The 19362-nt window shown below is 37.6% G+C and overlaps 1 pseudogene; it reads left to right on the forward strand.

The window, feature by feature from the left end:
- Window positions 1-16690, forward strand: part of LOC149148415 (putative protein phosphatase 2C 27 pseudogene) — a 68039-nt pseudogene extending 51349 nt beyond the window's left edge.
- Window positions 16691-19362: the final 2672 nt, after the last annotated feature.

A 19362-nucleotide genomic window follows, 5' to 3' on the forward strand; every position in this document is an offset into this window, starting at 1 on the left:
TAACTTGAGGGCATAAAGGCATTTCATTGGTTTGATTAGGTTGGCCCATTCACTGACAACTCTCACAGTACTTGACATAGTGTTTGGCATCCTTAAACAAGGAAGGCCAAAAGTAACTAGCGTGCAATACTTTATATGCAGTCTGCTTATCAGCGAAGTGGCCTCCACAAGGTTCATCATGAGTAGATTTCAAAATATCAAGCACTTCCTCCTCTCTTACACATCTATGGATAATCAGATTTGGGCCTGTGTAAAAGATATCTCCTTGAATCCAGGAGTATGCAACACTTTTCTGAATAATATTCTGCTTTTCACGAGTGGACAAGTGGGGTGGTGTTTTCCTAGTAACCAAATAATTAGCAATGTCAGCAAACCACGGAGAATCTGTTGACATAGCAAAAAGATGTTCATCTAGAAAATCATCATTAACAGGAGTTGTTTCACCAGGATTATCTAATCTAGAAAGAAAATCTGCTACAACATTAGATTTTCCTGGTCTATCAACAATAGTAATATTAAACTCCTACAACAATAGTAACCACCTAGTCACTCTACCACTAGTTAAAGGTTTATTCATCAAATATTTAATTGCGGAATGATCAGTATGTACAAATACTTCATATCCTGTAATATAGTGTCTGAACTTATTAATTGCAAAAATCACAGCTAAAAACTCTTTCTCTGTAACTGTATAGTTTAATTCAGCAGAAGACAAATTTTTACTAATATAATCAATAGCATAGGATTTCTTATTTTACTCTTTTCCTAGAGCTACGCCAATAGCTGAATCTAAAGCATCAGAGGAAATATGAGAAGGCAGAGACAAGTTAGGGCCTCTCAAAACTGGTGCCTATACTAACTTTTCCTTCAATATTTCAAAACATTGTTGGCAAGCTGTAGTCCAAGAAAATTCACTATCCTTAGCTAGAAGTCTAAAAAGAGGAGTAGCTATCTTAGAAAAATTTTCAATGAATCTTCTATAGTAACTAACATGTCCTAAAAAACCTCTTACTTCCCTTTGAGTTTTGGGTGCAGGAAGATGCAAAATGATTTCAAACTTTGCTGGATCGACCTGGATATCTTTACTAGAAATCAAATGGCCAAGTACCACCCCTGCTTTACACATCAATCTGCATTTCTTGTCGCTCAAAGCGAGATGGGATTCCTCTCACCAAAGAAGTACTTTTTCCAAATTTTCAAGGGCTTCCTGAAAATAATCACCAAACACAGAAAAGTCATCCATATAAATTTCCACAAATTCCAGATCAACAAAAGTAGACAAGACTACCCTTTGAAAGGTAGCCGGGGCATTACATAAGCCAAAGGGAAGTACTCTATAATAAAATGTACCCCATGGACATGTAAAAGTAGTTTTATCCTGATCTTCAGGTGCAATTTGTATCTAGTTATAACCATTGAAGCCATCCAAAAAAGAAAAGTATTTCTTTCCTACAAGGGTATCAAGCACCTAGTCAATGAATTAGAGAGGGAAATAATCTTTGAGAGAGGATTTGTTTAATTCTTGACAATTAATACAAATACGCCATCTTATATCTTTCTTAGGTGCTAGCACTAATGGAGAGACCCACTGACTCTTGGAAATATGACAGATAAAATCGACATCCAATAGTTTCTGTACTTCTTCTTTCACAATATCTCTTAGAGCTGGATTCATTCACCTTTCGGGTTTTCAAATAGGTTGGGCTCCTTCCTAAATATAGATATGATGTGTGCAAGTTTCAGGAAGGATACCCTTCATATCTCCATAACCCCATGCAAAGGCACTAAGATGGTTTCGCAACAAATGCACAAGTTGCTCTTGCTGAGATGAGTCCAAATCTGAAATAATATACAAGGATTTACCAGGGCTAATCTCAACAAGAGTAGTATCAGGCTCGGGAGTACTCAAGGGAGTGGTCAAATGCAGTGGTGCAGAAGAATGGGGATCATGATCATCTTAAAATATAGGCTAAAAATTTGGCTCAATGGCTCAAAATTAGGCATAGTGTCTAGATTATTCAGGAAGTCTTGAATCTCATGTTCTTGTGAAGACCCAGTATAATGATGGATAAGGGAGATGGGTTGAGTCTCGTCATCATTACTTTGATCCAACCATAAATTATCTTGAAGGTCCTGAATGGATCTAGTAGGGAGGTTTAAGGTAACTTTGTTCCTAGAGTCTCCATGTGAAATATACATATCACCAGAATGACATCCAATATATGCATTGGCGATAGCAAGCCATGGTCGACCCAAGATCAAAGGATGTCCTCTTATTGGGTTCTTTGGCTGAAGCACAATGAAATCAACAAGATATTCCTACGAATCTAATGAAATGATCACATAATCCAATACTCCTTCTGGTCTATCTACTAATTCAAGCACAGTCGGAGTAGGGCAAAGGTGGGTTAACTGAAGTTGATCCATGGTTTGCTTAGTCATGACATTAATGGCTGCCCCCAGGTCTATAAGAACATTAGAGACAAGGACATTACCAATCTGAACTGAGACAACAGGGTTTCCAGGATCAATATATTTTTCCATAGATACACATCCTGTCATTAACTCTGTTTCCCTACCAACAAATTGAATGGTTTGGGGTTCCAATTTCTTCCTCCCGAGTTTCTTGAGACAGAGTTCCTTAATAATATTAGTGAAAATAGGGATCTCTTTGATGGCTTGAAGCAAAGGTATCTTAATGAAAAGATTCTGAAGCTTTGATGCCAAGCTAGTCTCAGAAATAGGCTCACTTCTTTCCATAACTAGCCTCTCTGGGAAGGGAGGCTGGTTGGAAGAAGGTGGCAAGGATCCAGAGGGTAAGGGTTGTTTGGTGACTGCTTTCAGAGAATGGTTAGGAGTTTCCTCTTCTCCTTTCTCTTCAACAATCACTGTGGGTCGGTTCTGATTTTTTGATGTTACAGTCCTTCCCAATCTTAACTAGATATCATGAACCCCAACTGGAATAGACTGGTACTCAAATGATAAAGGTGGGTTTGTTACATAAATCATTTGCACTGCTTTGTTATTGTTAGGATTAGGCATAGGTTGAGCAGGCAATTGAGGAGGTCGAAAGGGTGGAGGTAAAGGCAATGGTGAATTAGAATGACTCGAAAGTTGCGGAATTGAATTTTGTGTATGAGGATATGACTGCATAGGTGGCTGGTAGGAATATGGGGAATGAGTTGGCCCTCTCCAACCTTGCTACCATGGTTGAGAAGGTTGTCCATGCTAATATTGATTTCCATACTGCCACTGATGATTAGTGTTAGGATAAGAATATGCATGTGAATTATAACCAAAATAGTGTGGAGAAAATTCAAGAGCCATACCTGCACCTACCTGAGGCCAATTTCTTCTTGCTCCCATAACATTCAAGTATTTAGCTTCAGGTTGTCCCCCTATGAATACAACTTTAAGTCTTGAAATGGAGGGACATTTTTTGGTGATATGGTATTCTGCACAAATAGCACACTTATTAGTTTCTTTTATATTAAGAGGACACTCTTTAGGCAGATGCTTATCTCTACATTTAGGACAGAAAATACATAGTGACTCTTGTTCCTTTATAAGTTTTTGCTGAAATTTTAAAGAGTCCAACTATTTAGAAATATCATTCACTATATCAATTTTCATGTTTTCCATTTTATTTTCTTGTCCAATAATCATAACATCGGTAGATTCAGTTTTTCTATTTCTATTTTGAGTTCCTCTACCAGATCTATACTGATTTCTTGAAAATTTCCTACATAATTCAAAAAGTTTATCAAAATTTTGCTGAGAGATGTCACCTTGTCCTAGCAGATTTAGATTATTTCTAGCATTATCAGTAAGTCTTCTTAAGAACAAGGTTCTAATAATGCTGGAATCAAGTTTAAGTTTCGACCTTTGTAGAATATACAGAAATCTTTCCAAGTAATCTTCAAGAGTTTCATCATCATCCTGTATGATCATAAAAATTTCATCCTGCATGTCCCGAGTTTTGCAATATTCCCGATATTTAGACAAAAACACTCTTCATCTATTTCCAAGAGGTTATAGAGTTTCCTCTTAGCCCCACGAACCAGCGCAAGGTTGAGTTCTTCAGGGTAGCAGGAAATAATCTTAACTTCTGAGCATCAGTTGAATAATCATAAATTCTACACAAAATATCGAATTTGAATAGAAAAGAGTCAGGGTCTTCATGAACGTTACCATGGAAATGGGGGAGAGCTGATGGTGGAATATTCTTCATCTGCACCACAATATCAAGATCCACAATTGGAAACACAAAAGTGGATTGTTCTTCGCTTACCTGGTCCTAGTTTTCACCGGACCCTTCCAGATAATTTTCATGATCTTCCATTGTCTCTTTCTTACTCTTGACATGATGAACCACACCTGAGTTGTTGTCACCAGAATCCAGGTGGATTGTTCCTACGTGATGGGTTTGATTGGGCTTCTTGCTTACAGAAGGAGACCCAACATGAGATTTTTTTTCAAAATTCTTTTGACCCTTAGTGGGCTTTGAACCCTTACCTTTCCTATGCATTCATTTCAAATAAAGAAAAACAAGAAGTAATTTCTAATAAAAAAATGTTGTCAGAAATCAATTAACACCATTAAAATTCCTTCAAAAGAAAAATCTTTCCCAAACATTGCTGAAAGAAAAAATTTACCTCTATTGTACAATAAGAAAAATCTTACCAAATCAAATTGCCTCCCCGGCAATGGTGCCAAAATGTTGAGTGCTGGAATTACACTTAAGTAAACTCCTCAACACTTAAATTGTCAACCCGGGGGATTCGTAAACTTAGAGACGAAGCATAGGCAATGCCAGATATGGTATGAGTATTTCTAATATCAACTCCTACTTTCTTTAAAGGAAAAATTTCAAAATCAAACTATAGAGGAAAAAGGCAACTCGAACCATTAAAATAATCCAAGGCTAGAACAAAAATAAATGTACTTGCAAAAGAGATTCAGAAATAGAAGAAGGCAATTACTCTAGCTGACTATTGATTAACTACTGAGAATGTGTTTTCCTTAGCAAAGACAACTTAGCAGTCTTCAACAGATGGGCCCCTTCAAACCTGCTTACGTAAAGATGTCCTTCTCGCAGGAATCAATCTTGCACTAGTGCAGTCTGCTTGCACTAGTGCAAGAATAGCAATTTATGCAGAAGGTGTAAAGTAATGTCTGTACTAAAAGTATTTTTCTTCGTGCAACGGCTTGAACTTTCTCAAGTCCAAAGAACTCAGATCTAGTACCAAAAAACTGGTTATTGTACCCGATCAGAGCTTCTTACACTTTAACTTTTAATTCTTAAAAGAAATTCTTGATTACTGCAAGTGTTATGAAACCGGATTGCATATCAAAAAAATGAATGTTTGTAGAAATAAAGAAACAATCTTTTCAATTTATCCTGTTGTGAAATGTTAATGAAAGCAAGAAAGCTATTAGAAGTAAACTAAAGAGGCTTACTGCATCACACTATCTAGCATTGGTGCAGGAACAGTTCTCTTACTTGGACTAGGGGGAAACCAAACCAAATGTGCAAAAAGTGAATAGCACACCAACGTGAACTAGTGCAGGTAATTTCTCCTACTCAAACCAGGCGGGGAAAGCCAAACCAATCATGTAGAAAGTGAATAGCACACCAACGTGCACTGGTGTAGGTAATTTCTCCTGCTTGAACCAGGTGGGGAAAACCAATTCAAAATCAGATGCAGAAAAGGAAATTTAACTACTTCACACTGCATATCTGCTCTCACTCAGACATAAATTCAAATGTTGTAAATTAAATCACACTTGGCATTTCAAACCATAAACTACAAGATCAGAAAAGAGGGACAACGTGCCGGGTTGGCTGGGCCGGAGCCAACCAACGCATTTCCCTTTCAAATGGAAACGCTACTCAGTACTAAATCAATTCATCAACTGTTAAACATAAAAAATAAAATTCATGAAACGTAAGGCAGAGCTCTTCTTATTAAATCATCAAAGCAAATACATGCGTGATTACATATCTAGCCCAGATTTGGGCGATAACAAAAGATAGGCCTGTTACTGCCTTCCTGGTTCTATTCTTTGTTCTATACAATTCTATCAACCATTAAGCATTTCATCCTATTTACATTTCTCCTTATATAGATCCTTGGCCGAAGGCCAAAAGGATTGTTTAACTCGTTACATAGCCGATTGCAGAATAAGATTTTGTTACAAAAAATTACATAATTAATTACAAAATAAGCTTTCGTTGCACCAGATTACATAACCGATTGCAAAATAAACTATCGGCCTTCACAATTAGGCATTTTAACAGAACAGGTCATGGCTATCTCCAGTTGTTCGTTCCTCCTAAGTCCAAACTCAGTTACTCCAGATTGACTTGCTGTCATAACTGGGACTCAACTGCCTTCAGATATGTTTTGTTGTTTGTGGCTAAGGTGGTGCAAAATTAGGCAGCAATCAAAGAGATCTGGATTTGTTGCCAAGATTCGTGGCGTTGGCACTGGTGCGAGATCTAATCTGCACTAAAATCAGCGGTCAAGGTGAGCATTTAACTATTAAATAACATAGGAGGTAATGATAAGTTACAAAAGTAATTCTAAGCAGGAAATCACATAATAAATGGTTAATAAATTCTAAGTTAAATTAAAAAATGTAAAATATGAAGTTAATGCAAAATGTGTCATCATTCTCACACTAGTGCAAGACGACGACACATAAGATAAGTAAAACAAGGGTAAATGGTTATGATTTGGGAAGGGAAAAATGGTGGAAAAGGATGCAAATTAGGGGACTAACAAATAGCCCCCAATATTATGGTCTATTCCAAATCTTGGCACAGATAGGACCTGTAGCTTAGAAGCTTGTGCTGCCTATTCATATACAGCTTCACAATGTATTCCAAATATCATTATTAAATAAATATAGGTATGACCCTAAACATATTATTAACTACAAAGATGTTCACGTATTTTTTTTTATACATATATTTGAACCAAATTGATAATGAATAGCATAGATGATGATAATTTTTTGGTTGTGGAGTGGTCGAAGTGGACAATGAATTTCTAGTAGTGCCCCTACATATACTCAAATGGAGAGAATTAATGATATGAAGGTGAGCTATTACCTAGGTTAAAGCATTGTGGAGACACTTTAACCGAGAATGGGCCACTTGGGAGGATGAAGCTTGATGCGAGAGATGTAGCCTGACCTATTTCGTGTGAAATAATAAACAATGTGGATGGTGTTTCATCCAAGAGGGGCAATATGTAAGACCCTAGTTACTGTGGATTTTAATTTACTTGTTTCCACTTTGGAAAAACTTGGTAAATGTTGGGTTGAGATAAAAGCCTAGTGAAACATTATATATATAATTTTTTTAGTTAATTTTTTTTTTAGGAAAATTTGGTAATCATGGAATTCATAGAAAGAGACCTCAAATGATAACTTTATTTTGTCAAAAATTTATAGACAGTTGCTCCTTTTTCTCTCTAAAAATAAAAGAAATGGTATCAAGTAGGCTGCTCGAGGAAGAGGGAGAGAAAGAGAGAAATTGATCAAAGGACAACCTGGAATGTTTCGAAGGACACCATTGAGGGTATTCCTGAGCTAGACTATGAGACAATGCAAGCCTTGAACTAGAGCTTAGAGTTTGAAGGGAAACTTAGAGTGGATTGTGGCCTTGGTGCCAGAAGAACGGAAGTATAAAACACTCTCTACTAATGAATTCTACAAATAAAAAGGGAATAGGGAGAGTACTATACATAATATCCATACTCAAAAGGATGGGTGGAGAGGTCCTTTCTAGGAATGAATTACCCAAATTGTCAAAATATTAAGATAATTATATCTTATCTAAGTAAAATTACTTTTTAGTTGTTGTAAAAAGGTTCGATATGTTTATTTTAATTTGAATGGTAAGGATGACACCATGTCCTTTGTTAATAAGTTGTTTGAGAAATGTTGTTTATTGAAATATGACGTGTGCTATTGAACAACATTGTAGTTAAAGATGATTTAAGTTAATGAACAATACTACATGCAAAAAGAAAAAGAAAAAGAAAAACAATGTATATATATATATATATATATATATATATATATATATATATATATATATAGTGCATAAAATGTCTGTGTTGGTGTTTTGTAAGTTCCTTATTTTAGGAATATAGGGATCACGAGACAATGGGGTATATAGTGAAAAAATATGGATCATCAGAACTCGATATGGGTTTTAAGAGCTTGGTCAATATATATAGAGAACATGTTCTCCATAGTTAGGACATTCACCATTCATAAAGGGGATATTCAATAAGGAAATAACAGATACTATAAGGACGCACATTATGTATTGAAGTAGAGTGTGTACAAATAAAATGTAGGAGAGTAGTGTGGTAAGTAGTTGTGGGTATTTTGTGAGAAATACTATTAGGGTACAACAACGAAACAATAAGGAAACTAACTCGAGGAAATAAAACTCGTAAATAATTTCATAGAAACAACCAACTATAAAATGCATGATATCCCTCTATTTCAAAACAAGTATTATTATTATTAAAATAGGCTATCAAATGAGATATCATCTCTGGAATTCATTTCCTTCAAACCATATGACTCATGCTCATGCAACAATCGGTTTAGCCCCAGTTGACCGACCAATGTGAGTCAACGGGAAATGGTCTAGAGTCACTAGAATCATTCTAAAATCTCTAGAACACAAGAAGACTATCTTCGACCTCGGTGGGTCACATATATAATCAAAAGCATATAAATAACAGTATATAAAAGGGTAACAACAAATGTACCTATGAATAGTATATGGATAGTAAAGATACCCAAAAATCTTAACTAAAAATATGGACGAGAAACAAAATAATAACAAATACAAAACAATGTATTACAAGACAAGTTGTGAAAACCCTTAGAAGAGGTAAATAAGCATTGATATATATATATATATATATATATATATATCTATATATATATATATATATATATATATATATATATATATATATATATATATATATATATCTATATATATATATATATATATATATATATATATATATATATATATATATATTTCAATAAAATTATAGTCCCTCCTCAGCCGTGAGTTAGGGTATATAAATAAAGAGTGTTCATAACTTAATACATATTTCTAGTTCCTAAAAGAGAGAGACAAAGCCATTTAACAGCATGCCAAAGTAAATATAGAAACAAGGGTTCAAACCCTAGTTAGACTCTCAACCCTTCATTGTCAAATCTAACTTTTCAGCACATTATCTTGCAATTAACGTAGCCTTTATTGATCGAGGGTTTGAGTCGAAGATTATATTGTTGTGAGACCAAATCTAACCTTGGAAAAGGCTTATGAAATGAAATAGAACTCTTATAATAGAAGAAATTTACTTGAAACCCATTGTGTGCAATGAGTGGAGGCATGCCCCAACATGTGAACATGAAAACATTGAGATGCCACTTCCATTAACAAAGTAGGAAGGTAAAAATTCAAGCATAAGGTAGCCGCAAAGGCAATACGTTAAGGACTCTGTGATTAGAAAAATCAGACACAAGCCATCATATGTCATAGAAAAGCATTGGAAACCCTTGAGCTTTAGGATCCTTAACCCACCTCCACCAAAGTTTTGCTCCTAGGGCCTTGTTGAGAATCTGTGGATTATCCAAACACAGTCCTCCTTGGTTTTTGGGTTTGCAAATCTTTTCCCATGTGACCAAAGCCCATTTCTTCCTTGTTTCCTCTTTGCCCCACAGAAAATCTCATTGAATATTCCGAAAATGCTGTAAGACTCCTAATGGAGTTGGGAGGAGTGATAGCATAAAGATAGGGATAGCTTGGAGAACTGCTTTAGTGAGCACCAATCTGCCCGCTAAATTTAGATTTATGTTTGTCCATTTCCTGACCTTGTCTTGCATTTTAGTAACTAGTGGATCCCAAATGCTCTTGTGTTGGGGTTTAGCTGTAAGAGGAATTCCAAAATACTTGGAAGGAAGGGATTCTTTTTGAAAGCCTAAAATTCTGGAGATATTTCTCTGGATGGCGATATGAGTGTTAAAGAAAAAGACTTTTGATTTAGTAAGGTTGACTTCCATACCTGTAGCCTTCGCAAAGTCCTTCAAAATTTGCTTGTAGGCCTGTGCTTCTTTAACTGTGGGAATTCCTTGTAACATAGTATCATCCACAAATTGTTGATGCATCAGAACCTGCCCATTCTCCGTGAGTTGGAGTCCTTGAATTTTTCCTGTTTCTCTTGCATGTTTGATAGAACGCCCCAGCCCTTCCATCATGAGGATGAAGAGAAACGAAGATAGTGGATCTCCCTGTCTAAGACCCCTGGAAGGGAGGAAAAGTTCAGAAGGAGAGCCATTCACCAAAATTGAAAAGCTGGAAGAGGTCACCAGGGCCATGACCCATCTGACCCAATTATGATCAAAACCAAACACTGTGAGCACTCTTTTGATATGTATCCAATTTACTTTGTCATAATATTTGGCTATGTCCAGTTGCATGATCATGCCCGCTTTCTTGTTGCATGTTAACGAGTGAATCAAATCGTGAGCTTGAATTATGTTGTCCTGAATTTGCCTTCCTTCTACGTACCCTGTTTGTTCCCTGGAGATAAGCCTGGGTAGCAGGGGTTTGAGTCTATTAGCCACAACTTTGGAAATTATCTTGTAGACAACATTGCATAAGGCGATGGGCCTATATCTCTCTGGAGTTTGAGCATTGTCTTGTTTTGGAATAAGGGCAATAAAAGAATTATTGAGAGCTTTCAAGATGGTCTTGTTCCTTCTGCAGTCTTCCACAATCTCCACTGTGTCCCTTTTGATGATAGTCCAGCAGGTTATAAAGAAATACACATTAAAACCATCTGGCCCTGGTGCCTTGCCATTTTTCATTTCGTTGAGGACCTCACTGATCTCCTTTTCAGTTATAGGTCTATTAAGATTATTGTTATCCTCTCTGGAGATTAGGTATATGTTTAATTATGTCCTTGATGAAAGGTTCTCTTTCAGAGATGTTTTCTTTGGCTATGTCCCTAAAGTTCTTTACCAACACTCCGTCGATCTCCTCATGGAATGATGAATTTGGCCATTTTCATCCTTGATTGAAGAGATTCTGCTGTGAGTTCTGTTCGCAATGGTAGATCTGTGAAAAAATTTGGTATTACGTTCTCCTTCTTTTAGCCATAGAACCCTATATTTTTGTTTCCAAAAAATTTCCTCTTGTTCGCTCATTGGTGTTTCTCTGCTTGCTCATTTTTGTGTTTGTCAAAGCCATTTCTGATCCAATCTTGATTGAGCTACACAATTTTGTTTTCTGCAATTTTTTTACTTGTGAAAATATTACCAAAATCCTTCTGGTTCCATTCCTTTAGCCTCTGCTTAATGTGCTTTAGTCTTTTATGCAGCAGGAACATAGAAGATCCCTGAATCTGCAGGTCTTCAGCCCACCATTTTTCAATATTGCTGTAGAAATCCGGGTGTGACAGCCATATATTTTCAAATCTAAACGGTTTGTTCCTTGGGGTGCCAATGCCCATGATCTCCATCTGAATTGGCCAGTGATCTGAGCCTCCAAAAGGAAGAATATCTGCTATTATTTCCTTGTCAAGAAGCATGAGCTCTTCAGAGATCATGAATCTATCCAGCTTGGAAGCTACCTGAGAATCTCCTCCTCTTTTGTTGTTCCATGTACAAAGGCCATTGTTTGTTTCAATGTCCACCAGCTTCATGTTTTCAGAAAAACATTGGAAAGCTGAGGAATCTTTGTTTAGTGCTCTTGTACCCCCTTTTTCTGAGAGAGATCTAATCATGTTGAAATCTCCTCCTATAACCCACGGTAGCCCTGCAAATCTGTTTCGGAGGTCTACTAAGGAATCAATAAACCTGATTTTGTCATCTAGCCTTTGAGGGCCATAAACATTCGTTACTAGATAAGCATTCCTGTCACCTACAGGCTGAATAACAACTGATAAATAATTCCTTGATGCCTCCACATCAATAATACCTATTTTTTGGGGATTCCAGAGGATAAGGATACCTCCTGAAGTATTTTCTGCTTTGACTTCTATGAACTCATATCTGCTGAGCCATTTGCTATGTATTTGTCTTATCTTTTGAACAAAGCATTTTGTTTCTTGGACAAAGATTATATCTGGAGCTACCTGCTTCATTCTGTTATTCAATATTCTCTGCTTTCTTTTGCTTCCTAGACCTCTAATGTTCCATGTTGTAAACTTCATAATTACAGATTGGTAAAGGAGTAACTGGTTAGATCTTTCATCTTACCTGAGTCTATCATGAGCTTTCCACATTCCATTAGTAGCTCGTTCTGCTTTTTTCTGCCCCTTTTTTTCCCCGGGATTTTTGGAGCTAATCCTGGAGTCGATTTTACTGCTTTTATTCCATGGTTGGCTTGTTTTTCCATGCTGTAATCTTCGCCTAAGTTCTTTGCCTGAGTTTTCCATAAGAATAACTGCCTTATTCGATTGCATTCTTCTTGTGGTAGAGATTCTACCCCTCCCGTCGTTCCCTTACTCAAGAACCCTTCTAGATCTAGGTTTTCTCTGTCAAGAATCTCTTGCAACTCATTGTCCTCCATTTCCATCTCACTCTAGGTCATTTCCTGATCCATATCCATCTCTGATTCACTCATGATGATCTCTTTCTACTTTTCCTTTACCTTTTCTTGATCTTGTTCTTCTCCCTTGTCCTGCTTAACATATCCCTCCTTCATTACTTGATTTTCAACTGCTGTATCTTCCTCCTCTTCAAGAACTTGGAACTGGTTCGGCCTCACTTTTTGATCTCCGCTTTGGTGTTGTTTGGATTTTTTATGCTCTCTATCTTACTGAGAGAGCAGTCCCTAAGAAGGTGCCCATGTTCATGACATTTTCGACATCGAAAAGGAATATGCTCGTAGTCAACCGTCTGCACTCATTCCTCATCATAAACCTCCAATATCACCTCATTCGGAAGTGCTCCAAATAGGTCCATCTCTACACAAATCCTAGCAAAGGAGGTATATTTTTCCCTTCTCGTGGCTTCAGAAGTTTTGGAATACCTCCCTAATTTATTGCCTATAGCTATTAGTGATTCTATTTGCCAATAACCCAGAGGTAACGAATAGAGTCTTACCCAAACCAAGACGGAGGTAAAGGTTTCCCACTCCGGCACGAAGTTCATCATCCACGGCCACATATAGAGCCCTGCTGCTGCAAAGAAGTAGGGCCCACCTTCAAACACTCTATCTTTGTCCTCAATGTTTGCAAACACCACAGTGAAAAAACCCTTGGATCCTAGATGAAGATCAATGCTTCCTTTAGGCTTCCAGTGGTTTCTTATCCATGTTTGTAACACCTTTTTGGTGGGCCATAGTCCCATGATTTTTCATATGGTAGCATGAGTCTGCATGTGCTCCCTATGGGCCTACATCTCTGGGTTATTTAAGATTACTCTGGGCATGATATCAGCTTTGGGCTTGCACAGTCCCTTTTGGTTCTTGTTTTCTTTTTCCTGTTTTTTGTCATTTTCCTCCTTGTCTTTTGTACCATCATTTTTCTTCTCCTTGTTGCTTACTGTTTCCTTGTCCCTGTTTTCTTCTTCTGCTGTCGAGTTACCTCTGCCTGAATCCAGGGGTTTCTTGCCCTTGTTAGCCACTACCTCTCTGAAGGAGGGAGTGGAGCTCCCTCCTTTGCTCCCATCCATGGAGAAACCCACGCGCAGAAGCTTCCCGCCCTGGTTTTCCGCAACCTCCCGCGCTCTTTCCTGGTCTTCCTCTACTCCGCTCCGGTCGTCTCCAATAGTTAATAGTTAAACAAAGTCTTCCCTCTAGCTAACTATTGATTAACTACTAAGAATGTGTTTTCTTTAACAAAGACACCTTAGCAGTCTTCAACAGATGGGCCTCTTCAAACCTGCTTATGTAAAGATATCCTTCTCGCAGGAATCGATATTGCACTAGTGAAAGAATAGCAATTTATGTAGAAGGTGTAAAGTAATGTCTTTACTAAAAGTGTTTTTCTTCGTGCAAGGGCTTGAACTTTCTCAAGTCCAAAGAACTCAGATCTAGTACCAAAAAATTGGTTCTTATACCTGATCAGAGCTTCTTACACTTTAACTTTTAATTCTTAAAAGAAATGCTTGATTACTACAAGTGTAATGAAACCAGATTGCATATCAAAAAGATGAATGTCTATAGAAATAAAGAAACAATCTTTTCAATTTATCCTGTTGTGAAATGTTAATGAAAGCAAGAAAGCTGTTAGAATTAAACTAAAGAGGCTTACTGCATCACACTATCTAGCACTAGTGCAGGAACAGTTCTCTTGCTCGGACTAGGGGGAAACCAAACCAAATGCGCAGAAAGTGAATATCACACCAACATGCACTAATGCAGGTAATTTCTCCTGCTCAAACCAAGAGGGGAAAACCAAACCAATCATGCAGAAAGTGAATAGCACACCAACGTGCACTGGTGCAGGTAAAATCTCTTGCTCGAACCAGGTAGGGAAAACCAATTCAAAATCAGATGCAGAAAAGGAAATTTAACTACTTCACACTGCATATCTGCTTTCACTCAGATAGAAATTCAAATGTTGTAAATTAAATAACACTTGGAATTTCAAAAACATAAATTACAAGATCAGAAAAGAGGGAGAACGTGCTGGGTTGGCTGGGCCCAAGCCAACCAGCGCATTTCCCTTTCAAATGGAAACGTTACTCAGTACTGAAGCAATTCATCAACTGTTAAACATAAAAAATAAAATTCATGAAACGTAAGGTAGAGTTATTCTTATTAAATCATCAAAGCAAATACATGCGTGATTACATATCTAGCCTAGATTTGGGCGATAACAAAAGACAGGCCTGTTACCGCCTTCCTGGTTCTATTCTTTGTGCTATACAATTCTAACAACCATTAATCATTTCATCCTATTTACATTTCTCCTTATATAGATCCTTGGCCGAAGGCGAAAAGGATTGTTTAACTCGTTACATAGCCGATTGCAGAATAAGCTTTTGTTACAGCAAATTACATAATTGATTACAAATGGGATATATTGGCTTCGCTCGAGGACTTTAAAAAATACAAGCAAGTTAACAAGAGTAGAATAAAAGAAGGATGGCATTTATCTCTTTAATCCTAGATATAGATTCTTTAGAATAACAGTGGAAAGGTGATGAATATGAATATTATCCATGCCCACCACGGGCAATTGGGAGGTGATGAATATGAATATTATCCATGCCCACCATGGGCTATTAGGAGTACAAGAATTTCATATTTTCATACTTTGAGAAGATAATAAATAGAGGCTTCATTAGACCAAACTTAAGGTTGAAGTAAAGTGGGCACTAGTGTAGAGGGAAAAAAACATGAGAAAGAGCTCCTTGAGGTAAGGGGTAAGGTGGGTTGTGGTGTGGCGAGATAATGATTATATATATATATATATATATTTGGTTTTCTTTATATATTGAAATTAATTTAATTGGTAAGCAATTTTTAATTTTCTAAAGACGGAGAAGAGCTAGCTACTTGCTGATGCAAACAAAAGTTTTCCCATTTATTCAAAATCAGTTATATGAAATGTCTACCGTTTTATCAATCTCAGAAAGATATTGAAAATACTGTTGGAAATTAGGGAGTGGAGTCCATGGGCGATGTTGAAAATACTGTTGGTGAGCGACGTGATTATTTATTTTCCTTCACTTAACAACTCTCTGATTATGTTTAAGGTGAGGCGTCATCCGAAAGGGTGCACCCAAGGAGGCGTGTGTGCAGGCGAATTAGGTATAAAAAAGAAAATAGAGAGCGAGGGTGTCTCTACTATGCCAAGTGGATCGAAATAGAATACAAATACCTTCCACGAGGAGAGGTTGAGGAGAAGAAAGCAAATCTAATTTGTAAACGTAGAAGAGGAAGAAGAAATGGGGGGAGGTAGTGATGAAAAGATGGTGCAGCAGCAGGAGGGTGAAAAAATTGAAGAATTGAAGGATGATTATATTCCGGTGTTGCGCTCCGGTAGCTGGGCTGACATAGGGCTCCGGTAGTTGGGCTGACAGAGGAGTAGGAGTAGGAGTTGAGAAGGCCCTCAAAAATGCTTTCCTCAAGGCCGACGATGCCCTGGCGGAGGCCCACATCATCAGTTCCGGGACGACGGCACTTGTGGCCATGGTGTCGGGAAAGTCGCTCGTGGTGGCCAATGCTGGCGATTGTCGGGCGGTTTTGGAGAAAAGGGGCGGCATAGCTGTTGAAATGTCCACTGATGACAAGCCCACCACGAGCGCCGAGAGATCGCAGACCGAGTCCCAAGGGGGTTTTGTGACTCACGACGGGTATCTCAACAGGATGCTGGCGGTCTCCAGGGCACTCGGGGACATGTACGTGAAGGCCCGCAGTCCTTTGTGCGCGGACCCGGATGTGCAGCAGGTGGAACTGAGTGAAAAAGATGAATTCCTCGTCATTGCCTGCGACGGTCTTTGGGATGTGATGAGCAGCGAGTCAGCCGTAGCCATCGCCAGGAGAGAGCTGATGTCAAGCAACGATCCCGAACGTTGCTCCAGAGTCTTGGTCACCGAGGCTCTCAGCAGGGATGCCGGTGACAATCTCACTGTCGTCGTCGTCTGCTTTTCAGCCAGACCACCGCGATCTACGCCTGACTTCTGACTTCTCCGTTATGATACCATCGCTGTTATCTGTGCCGCCCTTTCGATGCTTTTAACAAGGAATCCATCTGAGCATCATTAGTCTTAACACGCCAACGCAATGCAAAATTTGTGTGTATCACATTAGTTCTGAAATTGAAATTGAGATTGAGATTGAGATTGAGAGATTCTAATTTTATCTCATTCATTTTACTTTATATCAATAATATTATTTAAATTGTTTTTTTACATGCCAATCAACATTACTTAAATGTTGTATCTAATTACAAAATTCAAAAAGGAAAAACTATGGTATTATGATAAACTAGGTCCACATTACTTGATGTCATGAATCCAAAATGATTAAGTTAAAATAATAATTATAATTAGCTGAATTTATATTTTCAATCTTTTATAATAATTTTTTTTGACAACATATTTTACAAATAAATATGAAAGAAATGTGTTTTGTAAAAACATATTTCTTGTGCAACAATGAATGGAAAAGGTCCATTGTTATTGCTTGCTCCAACTGGTATTGTTGCTCTTAACATACATGGGAAAACAATACATTCTTCTTTAAAAATTCTTATAGACGATATGAAGCCACTGTGTATGCATGTTTTTACAGTGTTCCAAGAGGAAATGAGACATGTTCGATATATATTGATTGATGAGATGAGATTTAAAGGTCCAAGGCTATTCACACAAATAGATTCTTGTTTGCAAGAAGCCTTTCTCAAAAATAAGGATTGTTCTTTTGGTGCTAGGTCCATCATTCTTGTGGGTGACCTTTCCCATCTTCCTCTTTTTAAGGATAAAACCGTGTACGCATGTAGAACAACTCAGAAAGTTTTTTGGGAAAGCTTCAACATTGTGGTGGTTGTGGAAAAAAATTATAGGCAGTAAGGAGATGATCTGAGACAAGCATCTTCTCACAATCTTTTAACCAATATTAGAAATGCAAAGCCTTTTCTTTTTTATTGGGATTTTCTTATGACTCGTGTTGATAGTTTCTTGGATCGATAGAAAAGGACTTTGTTTGATTCTTTTGTTCACTTATTTGTGCTGAATAATCTCATCAATTTTCACAATCAAAAAATTCTTAAACCGTTAAATTCTCCTATTGCGAGATATGTTGCAGAAAGTAGTAGAAGGACAAAAATAAGTTATACTCGTGATGATATATTGGAGCGTGAAGTATTTCTATGCCACGGAGAGTGCGTGATATTAATGCGTAATTTTTCGATTGAAGTTCGTCTCGTTAGTGTTGTGCTTCGATATATTGAAAATATTTTCTTTGAACAACCGCTACACCTTCCACAATTTTTTATAGTTATGCTTGAAAAGTATTGTGGTGTTCCATTGGATAAGAACTTTCCAATTCTCGTACCCATTTCAACTGTTCTTAGGGTGAATATGAAGAAAATTCCTTTGAAAATGGCATGGGTATTAATAACACACAAATCACAAGGGATGACTTTGCAACGACCCATTGTAGATATTGGAGACAGAGAAAGGCAAGGTCTAACATTTAAAACTATATAGAGAGTGAAATGAATGGATTTCTTGCATATCTCTTTTCTCATAGAAATTGAATGATCTTTATTGATCATTTGGGAGCGGAGCCGAGGAGGAAAAACGGCGGGAGCAAGCAGCGACGGTTCAGAGGAGAGCAGAGATGGTTTCTGATGGAGGGTGGAAAAGGAGGGAGCTCGACTCCCTCCTACAAAGACGCGGTATCCAACAAAGGAGAAACAACGGAGTTGAACAACAAAGTTGTGGCTAGGGAAAAAAATAGAGATAATGATAAGGGGACATAGGGGACTAAGACCAAGGTAAACAACAACATAAAGGACAAGGAGGAAGAAGACAAAAATCTTGGTTCACGAGACCACAGGCAAAAGGGACCTTGCAAGCCTAAAGAGGAAATTACTCCCAGAGTAATATTAAATGACCCTACTCTGCAAGCGCACAGAGAACACATGGGGAACTATGCCATTATTTGTAAATTCATCGGACTATGGCCCATTGAATTTAAGCTTTACAAATGTGGATCAAGTATCACTAGAAGCCCAACAGAAGCATTGACCTACATCTTGGGTTAAAGGGATTCTTCACAGTGGTGTTCTCAAACATCGAAGACAAAGACATAATATTCGAAGGAGGACCCTAATTTGATGTAGCAGCTGGTCTCTGTATGAGGCCTTGGATGATGAACTTCATCCCAGAGTTGGAGACCTTCACATCAATTCCAGTATGGGTAAAGCTATATTCTCTACCTCTTGATTATTAACAAACTGAATCACTAGCAGCTATTGGTAATAAACTAGGGTTTTTTGTCAAAGATTACCTAATAAAGACTCTGAATTATTCCAAACCTTTACAGATGATATGAATCTAGTTGACTCTGCAATGCATAATGGCCTTTATACTTGGAACAACAAAAGAGGAGGTGAGGCTCAGGTTGCCTCCAAGTTAGACAGATTTTTGATCTCAGAGGAGCTTATGCTAGCAAATAGAGAAATAACAGCTAAGGTTCTCCCCTTTGGAGGTTCTGATCACTGGCCGATACAATTAGAACTCAAGGGGTTTGATTCTCCCAAAAATAGACCCTTCAGGTTTGAGAATATCTGGCTCTCCCACCCAGATTTCATTAGCAACATTGAAAAATGGTGGGCAGAAGATCTGCAG

This window comes from Pinus tabuliformis, chromosome 9 (assembly GCF_031772625.1).
Source record: "Pinus tabuliformis cultivar Carrire ecotype Pingquan chromosome 9, CPIR1, whole genome shotgun sequence".
NCBI lineage: Eukaryota > Viridiplantae > Streptophyta > Pinopsida > Pinales > Pinaceae > Pinus > Pinus tabuliformis.